We start from the raw sequence: 23,791 nt of genomic DNA on the forward strand, positions 1-23,791 counted from the left end.
CACTAGTTCATTGCTAGTATAATTCCTGCTCTCTCGAAAAGGACTTTTTTCCAGTTAAGTCCATGGTCTTATAACTAACTGGCTTGGAACCAGAATTATTCTTCCATTCTAATTTTTACAAATTTTCTTGATTACCTATCATGATTTAGAGCTAGTAGAAGAAAGAGAGGGGTCTCAACCTTCATATTCCACTTAGTAATAATGCTTTCTCTATGTCACTCCCATAGATCTACATACTAGCCTTGGCTTTATTATTTCAACGCTGTCTTATTTGCAGAGTCTTCTATAGAGTATTGAACCATTATACTTAAACACAGAACTTCTCTTTCTCCTATTCCTATTGTTTCTCCTTCTGTTAACTTATGTACACTTGGGTAATAATGCACAACACAAACACTGACAAAAAATGTTTCTGAGAACCTTCTTCCCACTTAAAATTGGTCTTAATTAAGAGAGCACTTAGGAAATTTGAACATAATGTACTCCAGGATAATGTTTTTTATTTATGGTGAAAATGGTGGACACAGGGGTTAGAGTTACATAAGTTAATGAGTACATTATCTACCGAACATTGTTACTTCCTCTTTTGTTATTCCCCTGTCATTCCTTTTCTCCACACTGCCCCAACTCTTCCCTCCCATCCCCAACTAATAAAGTTCATTTTCAACATAGTTTCTTGTTCATCTCATTGTAACAACGGGTCATACTGTATACTTCTTTCAGCATTTTATTTCCCTTCCCCTCCCCACATTAGAAAAATGTATATGCAAGTTGCAGCTCACCGACCTCAAATACAGTGGAAACGGGTTATACCACGGAGGAAGAAAATACAAGAGAAACAAAAAAATCACATAATACATGGTAGATATATTAAAAACAATAGTAAGAAAGGAAAAACAAGTTGTGTCCGTATTTGGGGTTCATTTCACTTAACATCGTCTTATACAGCCATATGTACGTGGATAATGTTTTATAAGCCATGTAAATTCCATATTTTCTCATTACTAAGTTGTCTCTGAAACACGTGTTACCTCGTGTCTAAAGATGCCTTTGTGCTATCTCAATGAAGCCAGAAAAAATTCATTTTCCTGGAGCAATACCATAGATTGTTACCGGAAGTAAGTGGAATGAACTTTTACAGGAAGTAGAAACTGAATCCAGGAGAGAAATTGAACATAGAGAAATGACAAAGTTCAAGTTAATTTGTGCTCTCATTTTTACTGTATAAGAATATAATCCAAGGCTTGAAGGGAACTCTGTCCCTATCTTTTTCGAGTGTGCACTTTAGACATAAAACTTGTCTGTAAACTTCTAGTTGACAGTATTACAAAAGAAAACAATATGCCATTTGAAGGCCAGCATGGAAAAAAAGGAAATAACATTGTTTTACAGTGTTCTACTACAAAGAAACAAAGACATGGAGGTTTTAAAATTTCTTATGCATGAATATTTAACTCCTGAAATGATTCTCTTGTTGCAAAAGTCAGATATCCATTCCTTTATTCTGGTCCTGAGTTCACCATATCAATAAGGATTCCAAAAAGCAGGATCCAGTGAGTATGATCAGCAAAAGGAGCCTCTTTTCAAAGCAGTGTTTTAAGGATGGTCCCAAAGAAATATGTGGGTTTTTTTGTTTCTTCTTTGTTAGTTTAGTTTGTGCCGCTTCTGGGGCTTGAACTCAGAGGCTGGATCCTGTCCCTGAACAGTTGTCTTTTGTCTTTCCTGCCCACCTGCCCCCAAAGCTAGTACTCTACTGCTTGAGCCAAAACTCCACTTCTGGATTTTTGGTGTTTAATTACAGATAAGAGTTTGAAGACTCTCCTTCCTGAGTTGGCTTTGAACTAAGACAGTAAGAAAATCAAGTCACATAAACTGTATGGACTTCTCTCTTGAACCAAGAAATATTAGATGAAGTTTATTATAAAGGTAATATTTGACAATTTTTAAAAGAAGAGAATATATGCAGCAAAGAAGCCATAACTTAAATAACTCAGCAAATGTAGGTGCACTGAGTCATATTGGAAAATTTTTTCTGCTTTGGAAGATTACTATTGACTTCATAGTTTCTTTTGGGGAAACTTCAAGTACATTTCACATTTTCATTGGTCGTGGGGCATGAACTCTGATCCTGGGCATGTGCCTCAGCTCTTCAGATCAAGTTGGGTGCTCTGCCACTTTAGTTATAGCATCACTTCCGGGTTTCTGGAAGCTAATTGAAGATGTGTCTCATGGACTTTCCTGATCAGGCTAGCTTTGAACCACAGTCCTCTGGTCTGAACCTCCTGAGTACCTAGGATGACAAGTGTGAGCCACCAGCACCCATCTCATATTTGCATGTATGTGCACTTAATGACACTGTAGACAATGCAAATTTGAATCAAGTGATGACCTTGCAGCTTTTCAGAAAATTTGAGGTAGCAATAAATATGTCATCCTTTTCCATGTTGTTACATTAAAGACTCATGAGCCATTGGACTCTTAATTTAGCATCCTCTGAGGTCTGCATCGGTGGACTTAGTATAATTAATTTTTAGTAGAAAAATAGAGAAAGACTGAGATTTTTAGAAAGCAAAGGAGATCAGATATGAAACAACAACATAGAATGGGATAAAACTTATCTCACAGAGATTAAGAACTACCCTAAGTGATTTAGAATGCTAAAGGAATGAGGAATAAGCCTACTTGATAACTAGTTCTTTAATAACCAAATATGGTTCCCTAGGACAGTTTCCGGTATAATTTAGTTATTATTATCATTTATTTCTTGCATCTGGATTTATTCCTTCACTTCTATCACAACTATTAATTAGCTGGTGCATTTTTGGTGCCAAAACTGACCAAAAATTTTCCAAATCTCACTTAGACTTAGATTAATCCTCACCTGATATCTAAGCACATTCTTGACATTAATTGCCATGACCTACCAACAAAATGTTTTTTTTCTCTCAATGCAGTCTTCTAATATAGGTAAAGTACATGAATTAAGAACTATTGTTAGGTCATAGTTGGAAGGAGCAATAATATATTCCAAGTATAGTTTCTTTATTTGGCATTTACTAGTTAAATGAATTTTTTTGCCAGTCCTGGGGCTTGAACTCAGGGCCAGGGAACTCTTCCTGAGATTTTTCTTGTTGGCTTAAGGCTAGCACTCTACCACTTGAGGCATAGCACCACTTCTTTTTCTGTTTATGTGGTACTGAGGAATTGTACCCAGGGTATCATGCATGCTAAGCAATCACTGTACCATGAAGCCACATTCCCAGAGCCTTAAGTGACTTTCTTAAGATGACTTTGCTTTTTCATTCCATTACTATGTATTATAATTTAGGTTAGGTGGTAGAAAAGGAAGTGAAAAACAATACTAAACCCAGTAAGGCTGACATTACTGTCACATCCCTAAGGAAGTACAGTGTTAAGACCTTTAGGACTCATAGGGCTCTTGCATGTGACATTATTAGTTTACATTATTACATAATATTTTACATTATTATGTAAAAAACATTAACAGTCATCTCCAACATCTATAACATTCTGTTTCCACTTTCAAGTTCAAGAGCCAAAAATTTAAGCCTTTTTATTGATTAGATGTGTTTCCTAGGAAAGAAGAATGAGGATGTGGAAGGTGATGTTGGAAAAATATTTATATTGGCTCCCAGTCCACATTTTTTGCATTTTTAAAAAGTATTACTGATGAACTCCTACATCTTCTTAACTATGCTGTCTGCACAAAATGCAGATAAAGGAAGACATTGATTCTGGTGGATCGTCACATATATTAACAAAATCCAGTTCTGCAAAAAAAATTACTAGTATAACGTATTGACTATAAAATGGTTTCTTGTCCTAGCAGAACAAAATACAGTATTGAAATGATTAGTCCAGCTTTCTTTGAGATTTTCTGCTGTCTCAGTATCAAGATGTTCTCTAATTCCAGTAATATACAAGCATAAAAGATCTGATTTGAATATCTCAGTAGTTTTAGAAACAAAGGTACATAGTAGCTTCCTTCATGCAGAGGCGTGTGATGGCATGTATGACTGATCGTATTGTAATTATATTTTTTTTTCCTCTTCATCTCATGTTGCATATTTTGGCATATTAATCTGTCCTGCATCAGCTTCCTGTAGGTGAGATTTACCTCTACTCTGCAATGTCAAGATGGAGCATGTGACTTACTTCAGCTTACAAAAATGAACCAGAAGTGGTGAAAGGCTATTTCTGGGGGAAGATTTCTATCCCATTGTCTGGGTTTAAGAGTTAACTTCTTTTCCCTTAGCTATAAAAATAGCATATTTCCAGAGAGAATCTTTTTTCAACTTATATACTGAAAGAATATAGCATGTGAAATTGAGGTAAAACTCAAACACAGGAAGAACTAAGCTAATATTAGAATATGATACTAAGATATTAGTTTCTTACCATTCTTGTATACCTTTATGATAGTTTCCTACAGCACTTCAGTATTTTAGAAATACTAAACAAGTACTAAACAGATAACACTTCCTGTTTGATGCTATATTTATTACATTTATTTTTTAAATAAATAAGCATTCTATATGTGGTCACTTGAGGCGATAACTTTTTCTATAAATGTGTATAATCACTCTAGAGCACTATATCTCACACCCACAATCATTATCCAGACCTAGTGATTGAGATGAGGAAGAACAAAATATCTAGATTTCTCACTTCTCTTTTCCTCTGCTCCTTTTTCTAGTGAGAATTCTCATCCTTTATCCAAATTCTCCTATTAATAAAGGAAGAATGAGACATTGTGCATATCAAGCAAAAGGCTTCAAAGCCAGAATTTTATTCTTTCAGAAATAGATGAAGTAAATCAGAATGGCTCAAGGAAGAAGGAAAACATGATTTTTTCCCCCTTACTAGTTTCAACAATAGAGTCTGAACACAACTCTAAATATTTAATAAACCATTTGCTTTGGCTAATTTTTAAAAATATAGTGTTTTAAAATAAATAATTTTAAAAATAAAAAAATTAAATATATAGTAATTTGTTGTTTGCTTTTGGTAGGCATGAAATAAGACTGCATTAACATTGTGTGAGTTGAAAGGCTAAATTTTATCTGAATCTAAACAAAATGAAAAATATATGATGTTAAGATAAGTAGCGTTTAGGTACATTTTCTACATGACATACACACAGGGACATTTTTTTCTTCTTTTCCTCTCCACATTTCAATAAGCAGTTCATGTAATTCAAATAGCTGTGTTTATTTCAGAAATAGATTAGACATAAAAAAGTTAGAAGAAGAGAACCAGGATTGGTGGTGCATTCTTTAAAAATATCAGTCAAATAACTATTAACCATAATTCCAAAATAATAACACACAAATGCTCTTGAAAAGAGGAGATTGTAAGCATAATATACGAAGAGTGATAGTGCCAGAACTGCTTCAGGAACTGCTCTCTGACATTTAAGATTTCTAGTACATGACAATGTTTTAATCAGGATTAAAGGCTTTCAGGAACTAATTTTTTTTTAGTTATATTTCATTGAAGAAATACCTTTTCAAAATTAATGAAAAGATAGCAGGTTTTAGTAGAAAGAATGCTTACACACTCATTGTGGTAGGCAGTAAAATACCTTCCCAAAATATCTATAGTCCCGAAATATCTAATCCATCAAATGTAGATTTATATTTTATATATGTTTGTAAACTAATCACCTTTGATTACCTAAGGAACACAAATTTGAATAATTATCAGATGGGGAAAGTATACTCAAAAGTCCCAGCTGTAGTTCGAGAGGGACATTATTAGGTAAGAACCATCAGAAAGATGTAAATATGCTACATTAGAAGACAACAATCCAGATTCTGAAGTTTCTGGAAAGCGAAACAGGAAGTAAATGCGTTTTCCACTAGAATCATCTGAAAAATATTTCAGTTCTATAGGGGGCTCAATTTTCATCTAGTGAGAATTATTTTAGATTTTTGTCCATTAGAACTGCAAAATGATAAATACGGATTGTTCAAGCCAATTAACTTGTAGAAATATTTTACAGAAGATTTGATTTAGTAAACTAACTCAACTACAGCCTCTCCTAATGCAACCGCAAGGTTACCACATGTCCTAGTTTCTGAGAATAAGAAAAAGTTGCCACCAGGTTTGTACACATGTAAGACATACATACTACTAAGAGCCTTGAATTAATGAATTCTTGAAATTCTAAATAATATTTAAATAAGCAGGTCCTTTTCTTCATTTTCACATTTGGGAATCACTAAGTACCAAAGTTTTGTAGAAAGCTAGGGTAAGAATATAGAAATGAAATCTGTCTTCTAATGTTATAAAGATGATTTATGTCACTTTGATTTACAGTTGTAAGGTAATAAAAAAATAAGGTAAAACAGAAACAGTAAGTCAATTTTATATCTTTCCTAACTTTCCAACAGAAATTAGAGAATCCAGTAAAGATACAGCAATCCCAGGATGATACAGGATGTTATAGGATCACTAGATGGTGAAAAAAAGGTAACAAGAATGGGTCCCCTGGAACAATGGGAAACAAAATCTACACCTACACATTGTGATATAGCTTGAAAATAGTTTCTACAATGCTAAGTCTTTATATTTTAGGTTTGTTTACACAGCAACTTTACTCTCTAGGAAATGATTCTTTATTAATACTCAAGTGTTTGCAGCTTATAACCCAGCAACAAATAATGTTTTTAAATATAAACAAGCATGATACTAAGAGTAACCAAAGCTACTTGCATTGCTATAGCTGATAAAGAAGAATGATCTTGGGGAATAGTCAACAATCTTGAATTTTTTCAGACCTTTCCTCTTCTCCAACATGAGAAGTCATAGTCCAGATATGTCTCATGGACGTTCCTGCCTATGCTGGATTTGAAATATGATTCTCACCTGTCAGCCTCCTTAGTAGTTAGGGTTACAAGCATGAGCCATTGGCCCCTAGCTACATAATTTTTTTACACATTTATGAAGTATGAAGTGGCAATCCCATTCAGTTATATGTTGCTTAATGATCAAGCTACATCATATCCATTAATTTCTGCATGTAACATTTCTTTACAGTGAGAATGCTCAAAAACTTATCTTCTGGCTGATGAAATATCTATCCTTAACTATAATCACTTTGCCTCTTGTAGTATAAAATTAATATATTTACTTTTAGTCACAGAAGTCTCCTAATTAAAGTTATATAAAACATGAATTGTAAAGTGAAAGAAATTCATAGTTTCATTACTTATTTAAAGAAAATGATAATGCATTTTTTTCAATTATATTTCTTTGGAATGTGTAATATTCATTGATTTAACTTAAAATTGATAGCAATTATATCATATCTAGTTGATTCAAACTTGTATTTAAAAATTGTACACTTAACACAAATATACTTCCACTTTCTTCTAACACATAATTAAAATAACAGTATAGGAAAGTTTGGTGTTAGCTGTTCATGTGTAGAATCATAGAAACTTAGGAGGCTAAGACCTGAATATTTTAATTCAATATCAGTCCAAACAGACAAAAATGTGAAAACTTATCTCTAATTATCTAGCAGGAAGCAGAAGTTGAGGATGTGGCTCAAGGAATAGCTTGTCATAAGCCATTAGCAAAGAATACAACAGAGACCATTAAACATTGAGTTCAAGCCCTAAAAATAGCAAGTACACAAAAGACAACAACAAAAAAGTGATATGAACATCAATAATAAAGACAATATAGTAGAAAATATCATGAGAAACGTGTGTGAACATCTAGAATTCAGAAATCATTTGACAGAATTTTGATTCATGAGAGGTAAAAGTCACAGTATAATTTGAACAATCTCATTGAAGTCATTTGTGTTGAAATCTGGCTATTGGGTAACATGTGAAAGAGCAGACTGGATTACCTGACATAGCAGACATTGCCTGTAACTATACACCATCCCACTCTGAAAAAATCTAAAATTGTGCTTGTTAATTTAAAAAGAACCTCATGCTAGAGACTTTTTGGTCCACACAGACTGGGGTTCTTATTTTGAGGCTTCAGACCAGTGCTTTTATTTATAAACACTTCTGTTTTACTCCCCTTCACTGGTGTAGCTATACCTTACTAAGCTGGCACCAAGCCACTCCCTAGAAATTGGGCAAGAGCATTTGCTGATGCTCTTCCAACTTCTCTCTGTGGCTCAGGATAGCCAGACTCTTGTAGCTAAGATGGGTTACTTTGATGTCCAGGTGGCCTTAAACTGGAGATAAACATGTAATGGATATGTCAAAATGAGTTAGTTTCAAACTATGATCTTCAGATCTGAGCCACTATGCTCAGCTCAGTATTTCCAGTAAATTACTTAATCTTTCTGACACTCAGGTTCTTCCTGTGTGGAAAGTGAAAAGAATTACTTTGTGGACCTAAGAATCCAGTTGGAGTTATGACTGGGTGCAGGAAGTATAAGTGTTCAGGATGTGTGGACAGAGTCTGACACTCTCATAAAACTACTGGTATTTATATTTAAATGAATTCCAGGAATTGGAAACAAGAGGGATTTTTCTGTTCTTGTTTATCTTTTTATGGACAGTGAAGGAGCCACAGAAATTCAAGGAGAACAGAGAAATAAATGCAGCAGTTGTACTCTGTAGATATTATATTTATAATGAGCTATACCTCTTGTGGACAGGGACAGGAGGGAAAATCAGAGAGAGAACAAAGTGATGAGATTGTCGAACAAGAAGTGAACTCTGTAGCGACTTATAAAATGGTGATTTGTATGTACACTACCTTAACAAAAACCCTTTGAAAAATCCAGGCTGATTATTCTCTCTTCCAATTTTTGGGAGAGGCCCTTAAGACTCAGGCTCACCTGGAGTTTTTGAAGGTCACATTATATGATAATTAATGTAGAGCCTGAATCTCTTAAGAAATGTTATAAAAAGTATTTCATTCTTAGTGCCTCTTTCTCTTTGAGTGGTGATTATATATGTTGTTGTAATAGCTAAATTTTTACTTGTCAGGTGTTGAATTCTTCTTAAAGCTTTGCTATATCTTGGCACTCTGCCCTTAACTAAAATGGTAATTAATCTTTGAAATTAATGTCCTTGAGTATGAGTTTTATTTATTGATTTAATTTGTCGGCGGTGGTGAACTCTGGGCCTTGATGCCATTCCTCAGCTCCTCAGCTCAAGACTAGTGCTCTACCACTTGAGCCACAGTACCACTTCTATCTTTTTCTGCTTAGGTGGTGCTGAGGAATCAAACCCAGGATCTCGTGCATTTAAGGCAAGCTGTCTACAAGTGATGCACCTTCTCAGCCCTTATGAGTGTCTACAACTGATCCACTTTCTCAGCCCTTATGAGTGGTATGTTTGTGCACGGGTCTATAAACCAAATCTATTCAGCAAATGTATACATTTGCCACTAGACATATTCAAAATTATGAATTAACTGATATTTGAATAAATAAAACTGTTATCATTGATACTAGGAAGTGTTTGTCTCCCCATACTAAACACATAGAGGAGGGTATTTTAAACTAAAACTACAAAAGAAATTTTAAGATCTTGTTGCTAACAAATGTGTCCAGGTATTATTACATTAAACAGACAATTCAAAATAGTTTTTCTTCATGAATACAGAGATCAAAGGTCTTATTATTCTTATTTGAAAATGCAAATTAAAGGGGAAAAACAGTCAGGAGGTAAAATTTATATTGAATGTTAATAGTTAAAGAGGAAAAGAAGATCCTAGATGACAAACTAAAGACAAAGCAATATCAGAGCACTATATGCTCAATATTAAATAAGAAGGTTTAATTGAAAAATTGAGCTGGAATGTGCACATCAAACAAAAGCAAGAAATCAGAGCCTACCACCAACAAAGAAACACCATAATTCATATCTCAGTAAAAGGAAAAAATTACTTGTCCTTGATTTCAATGATACATATAACACCCCTGCACACAAACGCACATACACACACACACACACACACACACACACGCACACACGCACACGCACACACACACACACACACACACACACACACACACGAATGTATGAAACAGCTCAACCTACATGTATCAAAGATCTTCCTATAATATTTGGAACTTTAAATGTTTCTAGTCTTGTAAATAATTGATAACAGATGCATAAGCAAATATTTTCTGAATAAAACTCTGTTATGTAAATGAGAATTTATGATGGTTATGTCTACTTAAAATATCTCTCAGTCTCGAAAGAATTAAACAAGAGAAAATACAAATTTGGGACTATATTTCTACCAGCTATTCTGCAAAGGCTTAATAAGAAATTATGAGATATAATATTAAATACCAAATTCATACAATTAATACATGTGTAGATGAAGTGAAAGACAGTGATCAGAGACCTATGCTGACTCCAATTCCCAGCAGGCTGCACACTGTGACATCTTTGATTCTGCTGTGCCAGGCCCAGAGTTCTCTTCCCTACAGCAGTAGCCCTGCTGGGGTTGGGGATGGGGGCTGTGTGGAGAGGAAGGAGGCCACAGGAGAAGCCAAGCTTTGGTTGAGGCTGAAGGTGGTGAGGAGAGGATGGTGGGGAGGCCCTGAAGGAGGCTATGAAGGGAGGAAGAGGCAGTTGGCCAACAGCTCATGCAGCAGCCCTAAAGGCAGCTGGGTTCTGGGGAGTGTCTGTGAGGTGTGGAATTTGGGGTGGATTTGCTAGGGCCTGTTTGCTTGGTGAGGAGAGGAAGAAGCCTTGAGTCCCACCCAAACAGATAGTAAAAAATGAGACAACCAATGGCTGAAGAATTTCAAGAACAAAGGCAGGGACTTATAGGTAACCTCTAGGGGCAGTGAGGACAGCAAGGCTGGGCCTGTGGTTGTCATGCTTCTCTCAATGCCCTTGGAAGTGAGGGCCAGCTCTGCTGTGGGCTAGGCCTGGCTCTTGCCTTGAAGCAGGCATCAGGAATTGTCAGCACAGCCTCAGCCTGCCCAAAGGAGGTGGCCTGTTGTGGGTGCTGTAGCCTGGGCAGCTGCTAGGAGGCTATACACTGCAGGACAGAGGAAGCATATTTGGTAGGCTCTGCTCCAGCCCAGCCAAGCTCAGGGCCACTTGGAAAGTTCCAGCTCTGGATCAGGACCATCAGGACCAGGCATTGCTCCCTAAACAAGTAGGGCCTCTAGGGACTTGTGCAGTGGCCGCCACGTGTGGGTTGTGAACCTCCTTAGAATGGCCGAGGAGTCTCAAGGAAGAGGTGCATTTGCTTCTGTGCCTCTCCCATCTTCTGGATTCTTGCTCTCCTCCTGCTTCCTGCCTTGTCCAACTACAGGAGTCAACTTCTCCAAGCCACTGAGAGGCCATCCCGGAGATGCTCACAGGGCTTTCCAGGCTGCTTCACCATGCATGCAGGGCTCACAGGGTGCCATCCTCTAGGCAAAGCATACCCCCATTTCAGCTTGGCCACCCTTGCCTAGGGGACCACGAATTGCATTCTTGCACAGAAAACTAGGGGTACACAAGGCCATCCTGCAGTCTAAGGCACCCTTTCCTTCCTCTTGCTCAGGTGTGGAGCAGCTGTGGAGCCAACTGCAACATCATGTTTGATTATCTAAAAAGAAGAGGAAAAAAAGCTTCAATGTCCCAGATACAGCTGCCCCTGGGGTTCTCTGTGTACACTAGTCTTGTGCTTAGATAAGGATCCCCAAGACCACCAAGGAGCCAGTTCTCATGCGACCACATTAGAGTCATTTATTGCAAGCTTGAGCCTGGAATCACAACTGTCACCATTGCAGTGTGTCAGAGTTGAGAGCCCCGACCCTTCAGTTAAATGGGTAATCTTATAACAATCTTATTGGTTAGCAAGTGCAGGCTAAGCAATAAGCAATAATTTGTGGAGGAGAAGGGAAAAAACAAATCATTTAAATAGGGATACAGGTGGACACATTGCAACAATGAGATGTACAAGTTCTTATGGAGAAAAATGAACTTTACAACTTTGGTGGGGGCGAGGGGGAGGAGGATTCAATGGGGGGCGGGGGGAGGATGGGAAGAGATGGGAGGGGGAAACAAAGGAGGACGCTACAATGTTTGATAGGAAATGTAATCATTATTTGCCCATGTAATTGTAACCCCTCTGTACAGTATTTTCACAATTAAAAGTTAAAAAAATTTAAAAATTTAAAAAAATCTGTAACTTTAGGTACTTCCCTTCATCCGCTGATGGCTATTGCTAGGGGAATTATGGGCAGAACATTATTATGACATTTCACAGTTTTTCCAGGAACCTGAGTTCTAACTTTCAGTAAAATCTACTTACAATGGGTACTTTCAATAAAGGTCTTCACAAGGGATACTTTCTGATTATTCGGAGTCTAAGTCCAGAATGCCTGTACTTTAGCAAAGGCCTCTCACTAGATGTGTGTGTGTGTGTGTGTGTGTGTGTGTGTGTGTGTGTGTGTGTGTGTGTGTGTGTGTGTGTGTGTGTGTGTGTGTGGTGTGAGAGAGTCAGACACAGATGAGCTTTGGAGTAAAACACTCCTTCCCTTCAGCATTGAGTTTGGGTATCTATTGTTTGTCCCACCTCCCAAATCTGGAGTTCTAAAGTTGTCCTTCTAAATAATTTTTATCCTTTGATCTTCTTGATATTCAGATTCCTAAGGTCTTCTTGTGAACTTCCACATTTGCTTCATGAAGGTGATGCCTTGTTTCTAACTTTTTTGAAGCCTTTTGCTCTCTTTAAATCCAGTTTTTGCTGTGTTAGTGTTTTTACTTAGCCCAGACTGTGGTGGTCCATGCTGTGACTGTTAATTCAGAGATTAGTTTAGGCCAATATGAGATACTATACTTTCAGAATATCAGTGAAAGAAGTTCAGCTTCTTTATTGAAACAATTTCCTGGTTTTAAATACAAACAAAAACATCCAGTGATATAAATGTACAATCTCTTGTTTTTAGTTAATTGTGCACCACTGTAATGAAAGAAAATCTTTTTCCTAACTAAAGTGAGTATTTGTAATGGGAAAAAATTAAAAATTATAAATCTTAAAAATTGATGAAATACCAAAAGAAAAAGAAAGACACTGATCAGGAATGAAGTACAAACATAAGTGTTTTATAAATAAAAGAAATGTTTGAAATTCATATCCACATAGCGAAGACGAAGTAAAATAAAGAGGAAAGTCGATGAGATCCTATCTTACATAGCAGAATAGCTATTACCACTCAAATAAATAAACTGCTGGATAGGTTGAAATAAATCAGGAACTATATTTGGTTTTGTGGCATTGTAAACTAGTGCAACCCATTGGAATATCTTAATGGAAGTTTATACAATACCGAAAAGTCAGATATGTTGATGACCTTTACCACAATTGGATACATAATGAAGGAATATAAATCAACATGAACTTCCATGTTCATGGCCGCAATATTCTATAGCAACCAAGCTGTGTAATCAACCTAGATGCACCAGAAAGAGCGAATGAAGAAAATGTGCTCTTCATAGCTATAAACATGCTCTGGTATATGAGAAGTGAATGTTTCTACTGTATCATTGTTAAATATTTTGAATACATAACTAATCCTAATTTCACTGGATTTTGTGGCATTGTGTTTTTGCTTTAATGAGGAACGTCCATATTGATTTTCAGACCAGTTACAATAGGTTGAAGATATCCTATAATATGTGGATATTAGATCAAAATTTAAATATATCAATGAACACATAGAATACCATCATATATAGTATATAATTTGAAGCAATTTTAAGAAGGCAACAGTTGGGGGAAAATTCGATGTTAGAAGCTTAACAAATACACAGACATGGAAAAATACAAAAAATTGCAACTAATTACTGCTAATAGTAAAACATTTTCCTCAAGTTTTATCAATGAAACTATTAAAATAATACTTTAAAAAATCAAATAAATATGCCTTGGAAGAAAATGTACCATAGTTATACGTTTCCCCATAATTTGTTTTACTTTATAACAAATGGATTAGAAGGCAGTGTAATTACATGTCTGAATATGCTAACACTTTCAAGTGTCATTGATTGAATCCAACAAAGAAAAGTAACAGAGAAGTAGAGAGTAAGAACAACCTGGGGTATGGATAAAGATACTCAGTAGACGACTTGTTTGTCCCCATCTGTTGCAACAATGAGAAGTACAAAATGTCATGTCAAAACCAACTTTACAATGTCGGTGTGGGCGGGGGAGGGGGGTATAATTGGGTGGGGGGAGGGGGGAGGCTGGGAAGGGAGGTGCAGGGTAAACAAAGGAGGAGGCTGCAATGCTTGGTAAGAAATGTATGCATTATCCTGCCCATGTAATTGTAGCCCCTCTGCACGGTATGTTCTCAAATAAAATAAAGTTAAATAAAAAAAAAAAAGATACTCAGTAGAACTTAGTGAGGAAAGAATGTGCTCCATTTTTCTGATTAAAATAGAGCTAGGACAGGTAACTTTTGACAGAACACTTGTAATGTAGAGTAGTGGAGTTACTAATTTAGGTAGTAATTTATTACTTTTATTCCCAAATCTTATGATGTGATTCCGAAATGATGTGAGTGATCCTAGATTTTCTGAGCCCTTTTTTTCATACAAAGTTTCTAATTCCTCACCCTGCCAATGGTCCTTCTGCTACTCTCATTTCTCCTTGGTTCTGAACTAAACTCTTGTAACCTTTTGGTTCATGAGAAAGAGCTGGAGAAATACGAGGATGGCTTGGAGTCTGAGCTAACATCCTCCCCAACTTGGAGGATCTGGTGAAGGACTTCCACCTGGGTCTCAGAATCAGATATCATTTGGTCTCTTGGGAAATGGAGAAACTAACTCCCTCAGGTAGAATCGGTCATTCCTTGACTTTCTCTGAAGAGATTTGATACTAGGGCGCAATTCAGAGAATGAGCTTTCCCATTGTCAGAAGGAACAGGTTGAAAACTAAAAGTGGCCTCAGGTCCCAAAGGACCAGTCAGAAGCCAAGAGATCACACTTTCCTCCTCTTCAGGGACTTTCTGGTAGGAATAGAGTCTGAGCAAAATCTAAGATGGACATAAACTGAGCCTGGGCCTAACGAGGACATAAAAGAATGACCCTCTCTTTGACTACAAGGGAGTAGTGTAGTGAGACATGACAACTTCCTTCACATAAGAATATTGACTAGGTAAGTTATCTCACTGCCACTTTGCAGGAGTTCATTTTCCCCAAAGGAGAAGTTGTTAAATGTTGTGACTGCCAGTTTACTCTCTAGGCTGTTATCTCTCTCACCCCTTCTCATGTCAGGAATGCATTGCTTCTTTCAGGCACTCAACTACTTGTCCTGACTCCTCGGGAGGAATACTGCAGGCTATTCTTTGGCTAACCTCTTGCATTTAAGGTAGAATTGGCCCAGGCTTTGCTCATGCCAAGAGGTAGATGCAAGAGGTGAATATAAGCTCAGATTTGTACAGAACAACAATCATATTGAAAAAAAAATAAATGAAATTAATAGTTGGGTAATTTAGGGTTTATAGCCACAAGATTTAGGAGAAGCTGGGGTTCCAGGTGTGAGCCACCCACATCTGGCCAATTGTTTATGACAGTCCTGGGGCTTATTTTTTTCAAGGCTAGCACTCTGCCATTTGAGCCACTCCACTGCTTCTGGCTTTTTCTGAGTATGTGGCACTGAATATGCAAACTCTGGTAATCATGCATGTTGAGCCAGCTCTTTACCACTAAGCCACATTTCTAGGCTCGTGCTTACAATCTTATCCCACAACTTGTCTGTCCAAAAAAAAAGGCTTCTGAGTATAAATCATTGAAGAAATCCCTATAGGAAGGTGTTCAAAGATAAATAAGACAAAGTTCATACTTGAGAGAGACTCTAAACTTGTGAAGACTATTACAAATGCCTCCATTTAATTATGTATCATGTTTCAACACAAAAAGTTTTAATGAAAAATGAGTCAATGTCCTAAATTATTGTGTAATTTTATAATAGATGTGCGAAATGTAATAAATATGTGTATGATAACTCTAAATAAAATACACAATAAATGAATGAATCAAAAATAAAATAAATACAAAATCAATAATGAAAATCATAATATGTAACAAACATAATTCTGTAAGTATATATCCTATATTACATATGGGTAGAAATATCTTTTCCATTACAGGGCCTCCATTCAGGCCATGGGAACTCTAGCCTGAATTTCATTTTGTCAAGGACAGTAAGCTTAGCCTTCACCCATGGTACAAAAGAGTTACTTGGACGGTGAGATCAAATCCCACCAATGGTAAAAATATTGGCCCAGTTCCAAGATAGTGACTTAATTTTTTAAGGAAAGCAGTTATGTTTATTCAGTTACATACTGAACATTAAAAAAAGCAGTGTAGAATTTTGTACAGCTATTCAGATGTCCTTCCCTTACTCCCAAAGTGCTTCTCTGAAAACTACATTGTTTCTCTTTTTTGTATGTTTTTTTATTGTAAAAATGTTGTATGGAGGGGTCACAGTTACTTGAGCAAGGTCATCAGTATATTTCCTATTGAGCATTGTTGCCTCCTCCTTTGTTTTCCCCCTACCATCCCTTCCCTCCCATCTCCAAAACTACTCCCCCTGCCAAGCTGAGTGACTTATTTTTAGTTTTGGCTTGGCATGGGGTTTGAATTCCAGTAGTGGCAAATCTGCACTTTCCCTCACATTGCTACAGATTTACCAAGATCCTGAGGTCAAATCCCGGGCTAGGAAAGAAAACTGACAGAAATTCCAAATCAGGGAGCTTTTTTTTAAAAAAATTTAGTTAGTTAATTAATTAATTAATTATTTTCTTTCCTTTTCTTTTTTTTTTTTTTTTTTTTTTTTTTGGCCAACCATGGGGCTTGAACTGAGGTCTTGGCAACTCTGCCTCAGCTTCGATCACCCTAGGCTAGGTGCTGCTCGGGACCCATACCCAATCCTGGAATCCTAGGCCCAGAGGGCTTGCATGAGGAAAATAAAGTGGGATAGAACGAAAATTGGGGACATGCAGAGGGCTAGGGGGTTTTATGTTTTTCTCTTTGCACAGTGACCATCCTGGGTCTGAATCAGACGGCTGCAAAATGGATCTGACCTGCCATATCTGAAGGCTGGCGTGCTATCAAGGAAACCATAGGACAACCTGTCAACATAGGCCCTGGCTTCAAATCACGGTCATGACATCTACCAATGGCAGGAGATCACAAGAGACTCATTCCTGCCGGGTGCTGGTGGCTGACACCTGTAATCTTAGCTGCTCAGGAGGCTGAGATCTGAGGATCTCGGTTCAAAGCCAGCCCGGGCAAGAGAGACCATGAGACTCCTATCTCCAATAGACCACCAGAAAACCGGAAGTGGTGCTGTAGCTCAAGTGAGCTGAAGAGCTTAGGGAAAGCGCCCAAGCCCAGACTTCAGGCCCCACGACTGACCAAAAAAAAAAAAAAAAAGAGACTCATTCCTATGATAGGAATACCTATTGAAAGAGAAGTTTGTGCATCGGTCGAGTCTAAAATTGGATGCAATAATCCCAGGACACTGATCGATCTCAATTAATACTTTATTAATCATGAAAAAGAATGCTATTCCCTTAATTGTGGTATAATAAATACCTAAGAGTTAGTAGGAACGTAGTATATGTCATTCAATCATAGATAGGCGTCTATGGATCTTTTTACCATTATATATTTATTTGTAAACCACTGTCTGCCTATCCATGTATAGCTGTTTTGTACAATCCTGGGGCAAGATCTCATCACCTGGGAAGCACTTGACAGCTTCATTGGCTAGAGGCTGCCGTGCTCACACTCACCCATTCATGAATTGGGACTGCATGTCGCTGAGTACAGATCCTAGCACTGCCAAAAATTTAATCTTGGATTAAGAAGGCAATCTGTTTTCCATTTCCGGGAGAGTCCTGGGTGTCAGGCATGATTGAGAAGACATCTACAAATCTACATGCGATGTGATAGCATGCAAACAATATAATACATTGTTAGGTGTCATCACAGTCAATAAAATAAATGGTAAATAAATGAATAAAACAAAAAAATTCAATGAATAACCACCCCAAACATAATATAATCTGACATCTGTATGGAAGTTCAATCCTATCTTTAAAATGTATGTAAGAAGTATGCTTTCCCGGGATAGGCCTTGAATTCAGGCCTATGGAACAGGCCTGACTTTCTGGTCTTCAAGCACGATGAGCTTCCCCTTCCCTCAGAGTGCAACAGAGTTACCCAGACCCGGTGTTCAAATCCCAGGCCTTGCAGACAAAAAAAATGCCACACATTCCAAGCAAGGGAGCTTCATTCTCATTTTAAATATTTTTTAAGTTCACTTCGCCTTTATTTGATACATTTTGATTTTATAACACTAGACTTTTTCAAAAAAGGGGTTTAAACTTTTACATTTCAGCATAGCACATTGGTGTTTCTATTTTGACCATCTTCCATGAAGAGTGAACATGAAAATAAGAACACCATTTCTCCCTAGAAGGTTGGGACAGTTGATTTTATTTATATTTAGAGTTATTTCTATAATTATAAACTCTCTACATTTGTGTAATTTTAGTTTGCCTCAGTGCCTACAACAAAATACACTAGGGGAGTCATAGCACAAAAAGTTGGGTTTCTGAATAAAAACTCACTTTTGTGAGGACAGCAGGTACTTGTAAACATTTTGGGAATAAAGTAGATTGTAAAATGAAAAACAAAACCATTGGGAGTTGGATGTAATCAGTAGTGGAGTATTTGCCTGAAGAGCATAAGACTCTGGAATAAATGTTTCCTAAAGCTCAAAGTGTTAGAATTTTATGATCTGTATAAACAAAAATTTTTTTTTGGTCGTGAGCCTGAACTCAGGGGTTATCCCTGCACTCTTCAGCTCAATATGATTAATCTATTGCTTAAGTCACAATGCTACTACCGGTTTTTTTTTGAGTGCCAAAGATTTATTTTTACAGTGTCTAATATTACATGTACATAACCTTATAACATATAATCCCCAATTCAAAAAAGAACTAAACACCACAGAATGTTCTTATTATTTAATTCAAGTTCTATGGTGAATAACTAAAAAATGTGAGGTATTATTTTTAATTTAATTTTATTTTATTTGAGAGCATACTGTACAGAGGGGTTAAAATTACATTGGCAGGATAATGCATACATTTCTTACCAAGCATTGTAGCCTCCTCCTTTGTTTAACCTTCACCTCCCTTCCAAGCCTCCCCCCTCCCCCCCACCCAATCATACCCCCCTCCCCCCCACACACAGACATTGTAAAGCTGGTTTTGACATGACATTTTGTAATTCTCCTTGTTGTAACAGGTCCACCTGAATCCTTAAACGACTTGGTTGTCCCCATCTCCTCCACATGTTATACTGATATCAAATAAAGTGAAAGCGGGGGTTACACTGTGGGGGAGGGACATACAAAGCAACAAAGAAATAATCTTATAAATGCATTAGAAACACATGCATGAAAGAAACGAAAACATTAAAATACATATTTGAGGGTTCGTTTTCCTAACATCACATTATCTGACTTTTTCCCCTTTACTCATACCTATACTAGATATTGCAAATAAGGGAAACCATGGGACCTATGTTTCTTTGGGCCTGGCTTACTTCACTGAAATATACTTGGAACTCAAAAAATTAAACCACCCAACAACAAATCCTCAAAGAAACAACTGCCCAATAAATAAGTGGGCGAAAGACTTAAAGAGAAGCTTCTCTGAAGAAGAAAGAAGGATGGCCAATAGACACATGAAGAAATGTTCAACATCCATAGCCATAAAAGAAATGCAAATCAAAACAACATTGAGATATCACCTCACTCCAGTTAGAACAGCAAAAATCAAGAACTCTAACAACAACAGATCCTGGAGGGGATGTGGACAGAAAGGAACCTTACTTCATTGTTGGTGGGAATGTAAACTTGTTCAACCACTTTGGAAAGCAGTATGGAGGTTCCTCAAAAGACTTCACATAGATCTCCCCTATGATCCAGCAATCCCACTTTTGGGCATTTACCCAAATGTATACAAACAAGACCACACTAAAGCTACCAGCACAACTATGTTTATTGCAGCATTATTTACCATAGCTAAGATATGTAACCAACCCAGAAGCCCCTCAGTAGATGAATGGATCAAGAAAATGTGGTATATATACACAATGGAATTCTATGCCTCCATCACAAAGAATGACATTTCCCCATTTGTTAGGAAATGGAAAGGCTTGGAAAAAATTATATTAAGTGAAGTAAGCTACTTCCGGTTTTCTAGTGGTTTATTGTAGATAAGAGTTTCACAGACTTTCCTGTCCAGGCTGGCTTTGAACCACCATCCTCAAATCTCAGCCTCCTGATTAGCTAGGATTATAGGCATGAGCCACCGTGTCAGGCACGTGAACAAACTTCTTAAAGATTGATTCTTAGAAAAGAAACCGGGAATATACTTTTAATATAAATAATTTATAATGCCATGTTTAAGGCACTAATTCAGAAGTATTTATTCATTGGCTGCTTTTTAGTTTATTTAAAGTTTATTTATATATATATCTGTTATTAATATATATACATCTATTATTAAAAACGTAGATTTGAAGTGTACCTAAGAGCATATGTGCTCATGTAAAGTTATGCAACTGCACAAGCTTCATTATTTTTTTCCAGTTTGGTTGGTACCATAAATTATGTGGGATTTTTCTATTGTTGTTTTGTTCTGTTTTTGGAGGATTTCTCTCCCTTTTATCCCCCTCTCCCACTCCATGAACTTGAACTCAGCTTGCTCTTTCTTGGCTTGGTTGTTCATAGCTGATTTTCTACCACTTCAGCCATACCTGTAGCCGGGGTTTTTGCCAGTTAATTGGAGATGATTTCTCCCAGGCTTTTCTGCCTTCATTGGCTTTGAAATTTCATCGTCCATTTCTCAGCCTCCTGAGTAGCTAGGATTACAGATGTGAGCCAATGGGGTACCTAGGAATAAATTAGACTTTGCTTGGTGTATTCTTTCTGTTTTTCTAAGCATGGGATCATCTAATATAGAATTTCGGTGAATGTCCTGGGTCTGAAGTAAGATATATAATACATATGCAAATCTGTATAGTTCTAATAATACGTAATAAATTTAATACGTGTTATAAGTGTAGTAATAGTCAATAAATATAATGAATGACTAATACAAAACTAAATACCCTCAAAGCAATATACAGTAAACATAAGTATGTAGATATTAATCATTTTTTTCAAGTGTGGATGAATATTACTTAACAGGGCTGGGGATTGAATTCAGACCTAGGGAACAGGCCTGAATTGCTTGTATTCAAAGAGGGTGAGTTTCCCCATTCTCCACAGTGCATTAGAGATTCCCAGACTCTGAGTTCAAATCCCAGGCCTGGCAGAAAAAAACGGACACAAATTCCAAGCCAGGGATCTCCTTTAGTATTTTTGATATTTTTGAATTTTAAAAAGATGTATTTTATTTTTTATATACTTTATTAAAATTTATTATATTTTATTTATTTATTCATTTATTTTGCCAGGCATGGGGCTTGAACTTAGGTCCTAGCAACTCTGCCTCAGCCTCCATCACCCTAAGCTGGGATGTTGAAGCTTCAGGGCCCACAGACCATCCTGGGATCTGAGGCTTCAGGGGCTGACAGGAAAACAAATTGAAAACAGCACTGAAAAATAGGCATTAATTGCAGAGAGTTGGTGGTTTCTCTGTTTTCTTTCCTTGCATGGAGACCATAACGGGTCCAAATGACACAGCTACAACCTGTAGGTCACCTGGCATTGCTGAAGGCTGGCAGGCTGCCAGCGAACCCATAGGCCAATCTGGACACCTAGGTGTTTGAATCCCAGTCATGGCACTTAGAAAGGGCTGGAGAGCCTAATAAACTATTGCCTGTTCATAGGAACCCCAGAGGAATGTCATCAATGTCATGGTTGGATGAGTAGTTTGTCAATCAGTCTAACATAAAATTAAACCCAGTATTCACAAGATGTGGATTGAATTTAATTCACATTATGCATTATGCATTAAAAGAATACGTGTGTGTGTGTGTGTGTGTGTGTGTGTGTGTGTGTGTGTGTGTGTGTGTGTGTGTGTGTGTGTGTGTGTGTTTTGTCAGTAGTGGGGCCTGAACTCTGGTCATGGGAACTCTCCCTCAGCTTTTCAGCTCAGGGCTAGTGCTGTACCATTTGAAATACAGCACCATTCCCGGCTTTTTCTGATCCTGTGGTGCTGAGGAATTGAACCCAGGGCTCATGCATGCAAGACAAGCACTCTCTCAGTGAGCCACTTTCCCAGCCCCTAAAAGAATACTATTGATTAAATAGAATTCTCACTACATACCTGTGAATCACTAGGAAGGTAGTATATGTCATTGAATACTACTAGGTAGATATCATTGGAAGTATCTAAATTTCTAAATATATATTTATTTTTATACCACCGTTTGCATAGAAAAGTATTGCTATTTTGGCCAAACCTGAGTCTCGATCCCAGGTCCTGGGTTCCACCTGGCATCTGAATGTGCTAGAGGCTGCCATGCTGACATTCACCCAATCATGAATTGTGCCTGCTAGTTCCTCAGTTCAGGCCCCAGCATTGCTAAAAATGTCTTCCTAGAGAAAGATTCCAAGGGTGATACCTGTTTTCCTTTTCTGTGCAAGTGCTGGGTGTCAAGTATTATGTATATAATATTTCTGCAAAGCTCCATGCTATGGAATAGATTTGAATGAATGTAATAAATATTATAGGTGCACTCACAGTCAGTCCATAAATAAATGGTAAGTAAATAAATAAATAATAAAATATAATGAATCATTCCATCAAACACGATATAAACTGAATATATGGATGTAAGTATAAATCATATAATAAACATGTCTATAAATGTTATGTTCTCCAGGGCTGGGGCTTGAATTCAGTCCTAGGGAACAGGCCTGAATTGCTTGTCTTCAAGGGAGGAGAGCTTTCTTTTCCTCTATCCCCCTCAGTGCATCAGAGTTACCCAGATCTCAAGATGCATCCCTGCCTGGCAAACAACAAAATGGCACAAAATCCAAGACAGGGAGCTTCAGTAAAATTATTAATTAATTAATTTAGTTTTTGCCATGCACGGGGCTTTAACTCAGGTCGTGGCAATCCTGCCTCAGTTTCCATCACCCTTGCATGCATGAGCCCTGGGTTCTATTCCTCAGCACCACAGGATCAGAAAAAGCCGGGAATGGAGCTGTATTTCAAATGGTACAGCACTAGCCCTGAGCTGAAAAGCTGAGGGAGAGTTCACATGACCAGAGTTCAGGCCCCATCCACAGCCCATCCTGGGTCCTAGGCCTCGGTGACTACCAGGAAAACAAAATGAAAACACCACCAATAAAAAGCCACAAACCGCAGAAGGTCAGCAGTTTCTATCTTTCTTTTTTGCACGGTGACCATCCTGGGTCTGAATGACATGGCTGCAACCTGTAGGTCACCTGGCATTGCTGAAGGCTGGCGGGCTGTCAGTGAAGCCATAGGCCAACCTAGACGCTAGACCCTGAGTTCGAATCCAGATCATGCCACTTAAAAGGGGCTAGAGAGCCTAAGAAACTATTGCCTGTCCATAGGAATACCAGAGAAATGTGATCAATGTCATGGTTGGATAAGTAGTCCCTCAAAATGAGTCTAGCATAAAATTAGACCCAATAATCACAGGACACAGATTGATTTTAATTCATAGTTTATTATGCATTAAAATTATTATTGATTAAATGGAATCCTCACTAAATACATGAGAATTGTTAGGAACGTAGTATATGTCACTGAATATTAGATAGACAC

Source organism: Dipodomys merriami, unplaced genomic scaffold (assembly GCF_024711535.1).
Source record: "Dipodomys merriami isolate MVZ:Mamm:240054 unplaced genomic scaffold, mDipMer1.0.p SCAF_216, whole genome shotgun sequence".
NCBI classification, from domain to species: Eukaryota; Metazoa; Chordata; class Mammalia; order Rodentia; family Heteromyidae; genus Dipodomys; species Dipodomys merriami.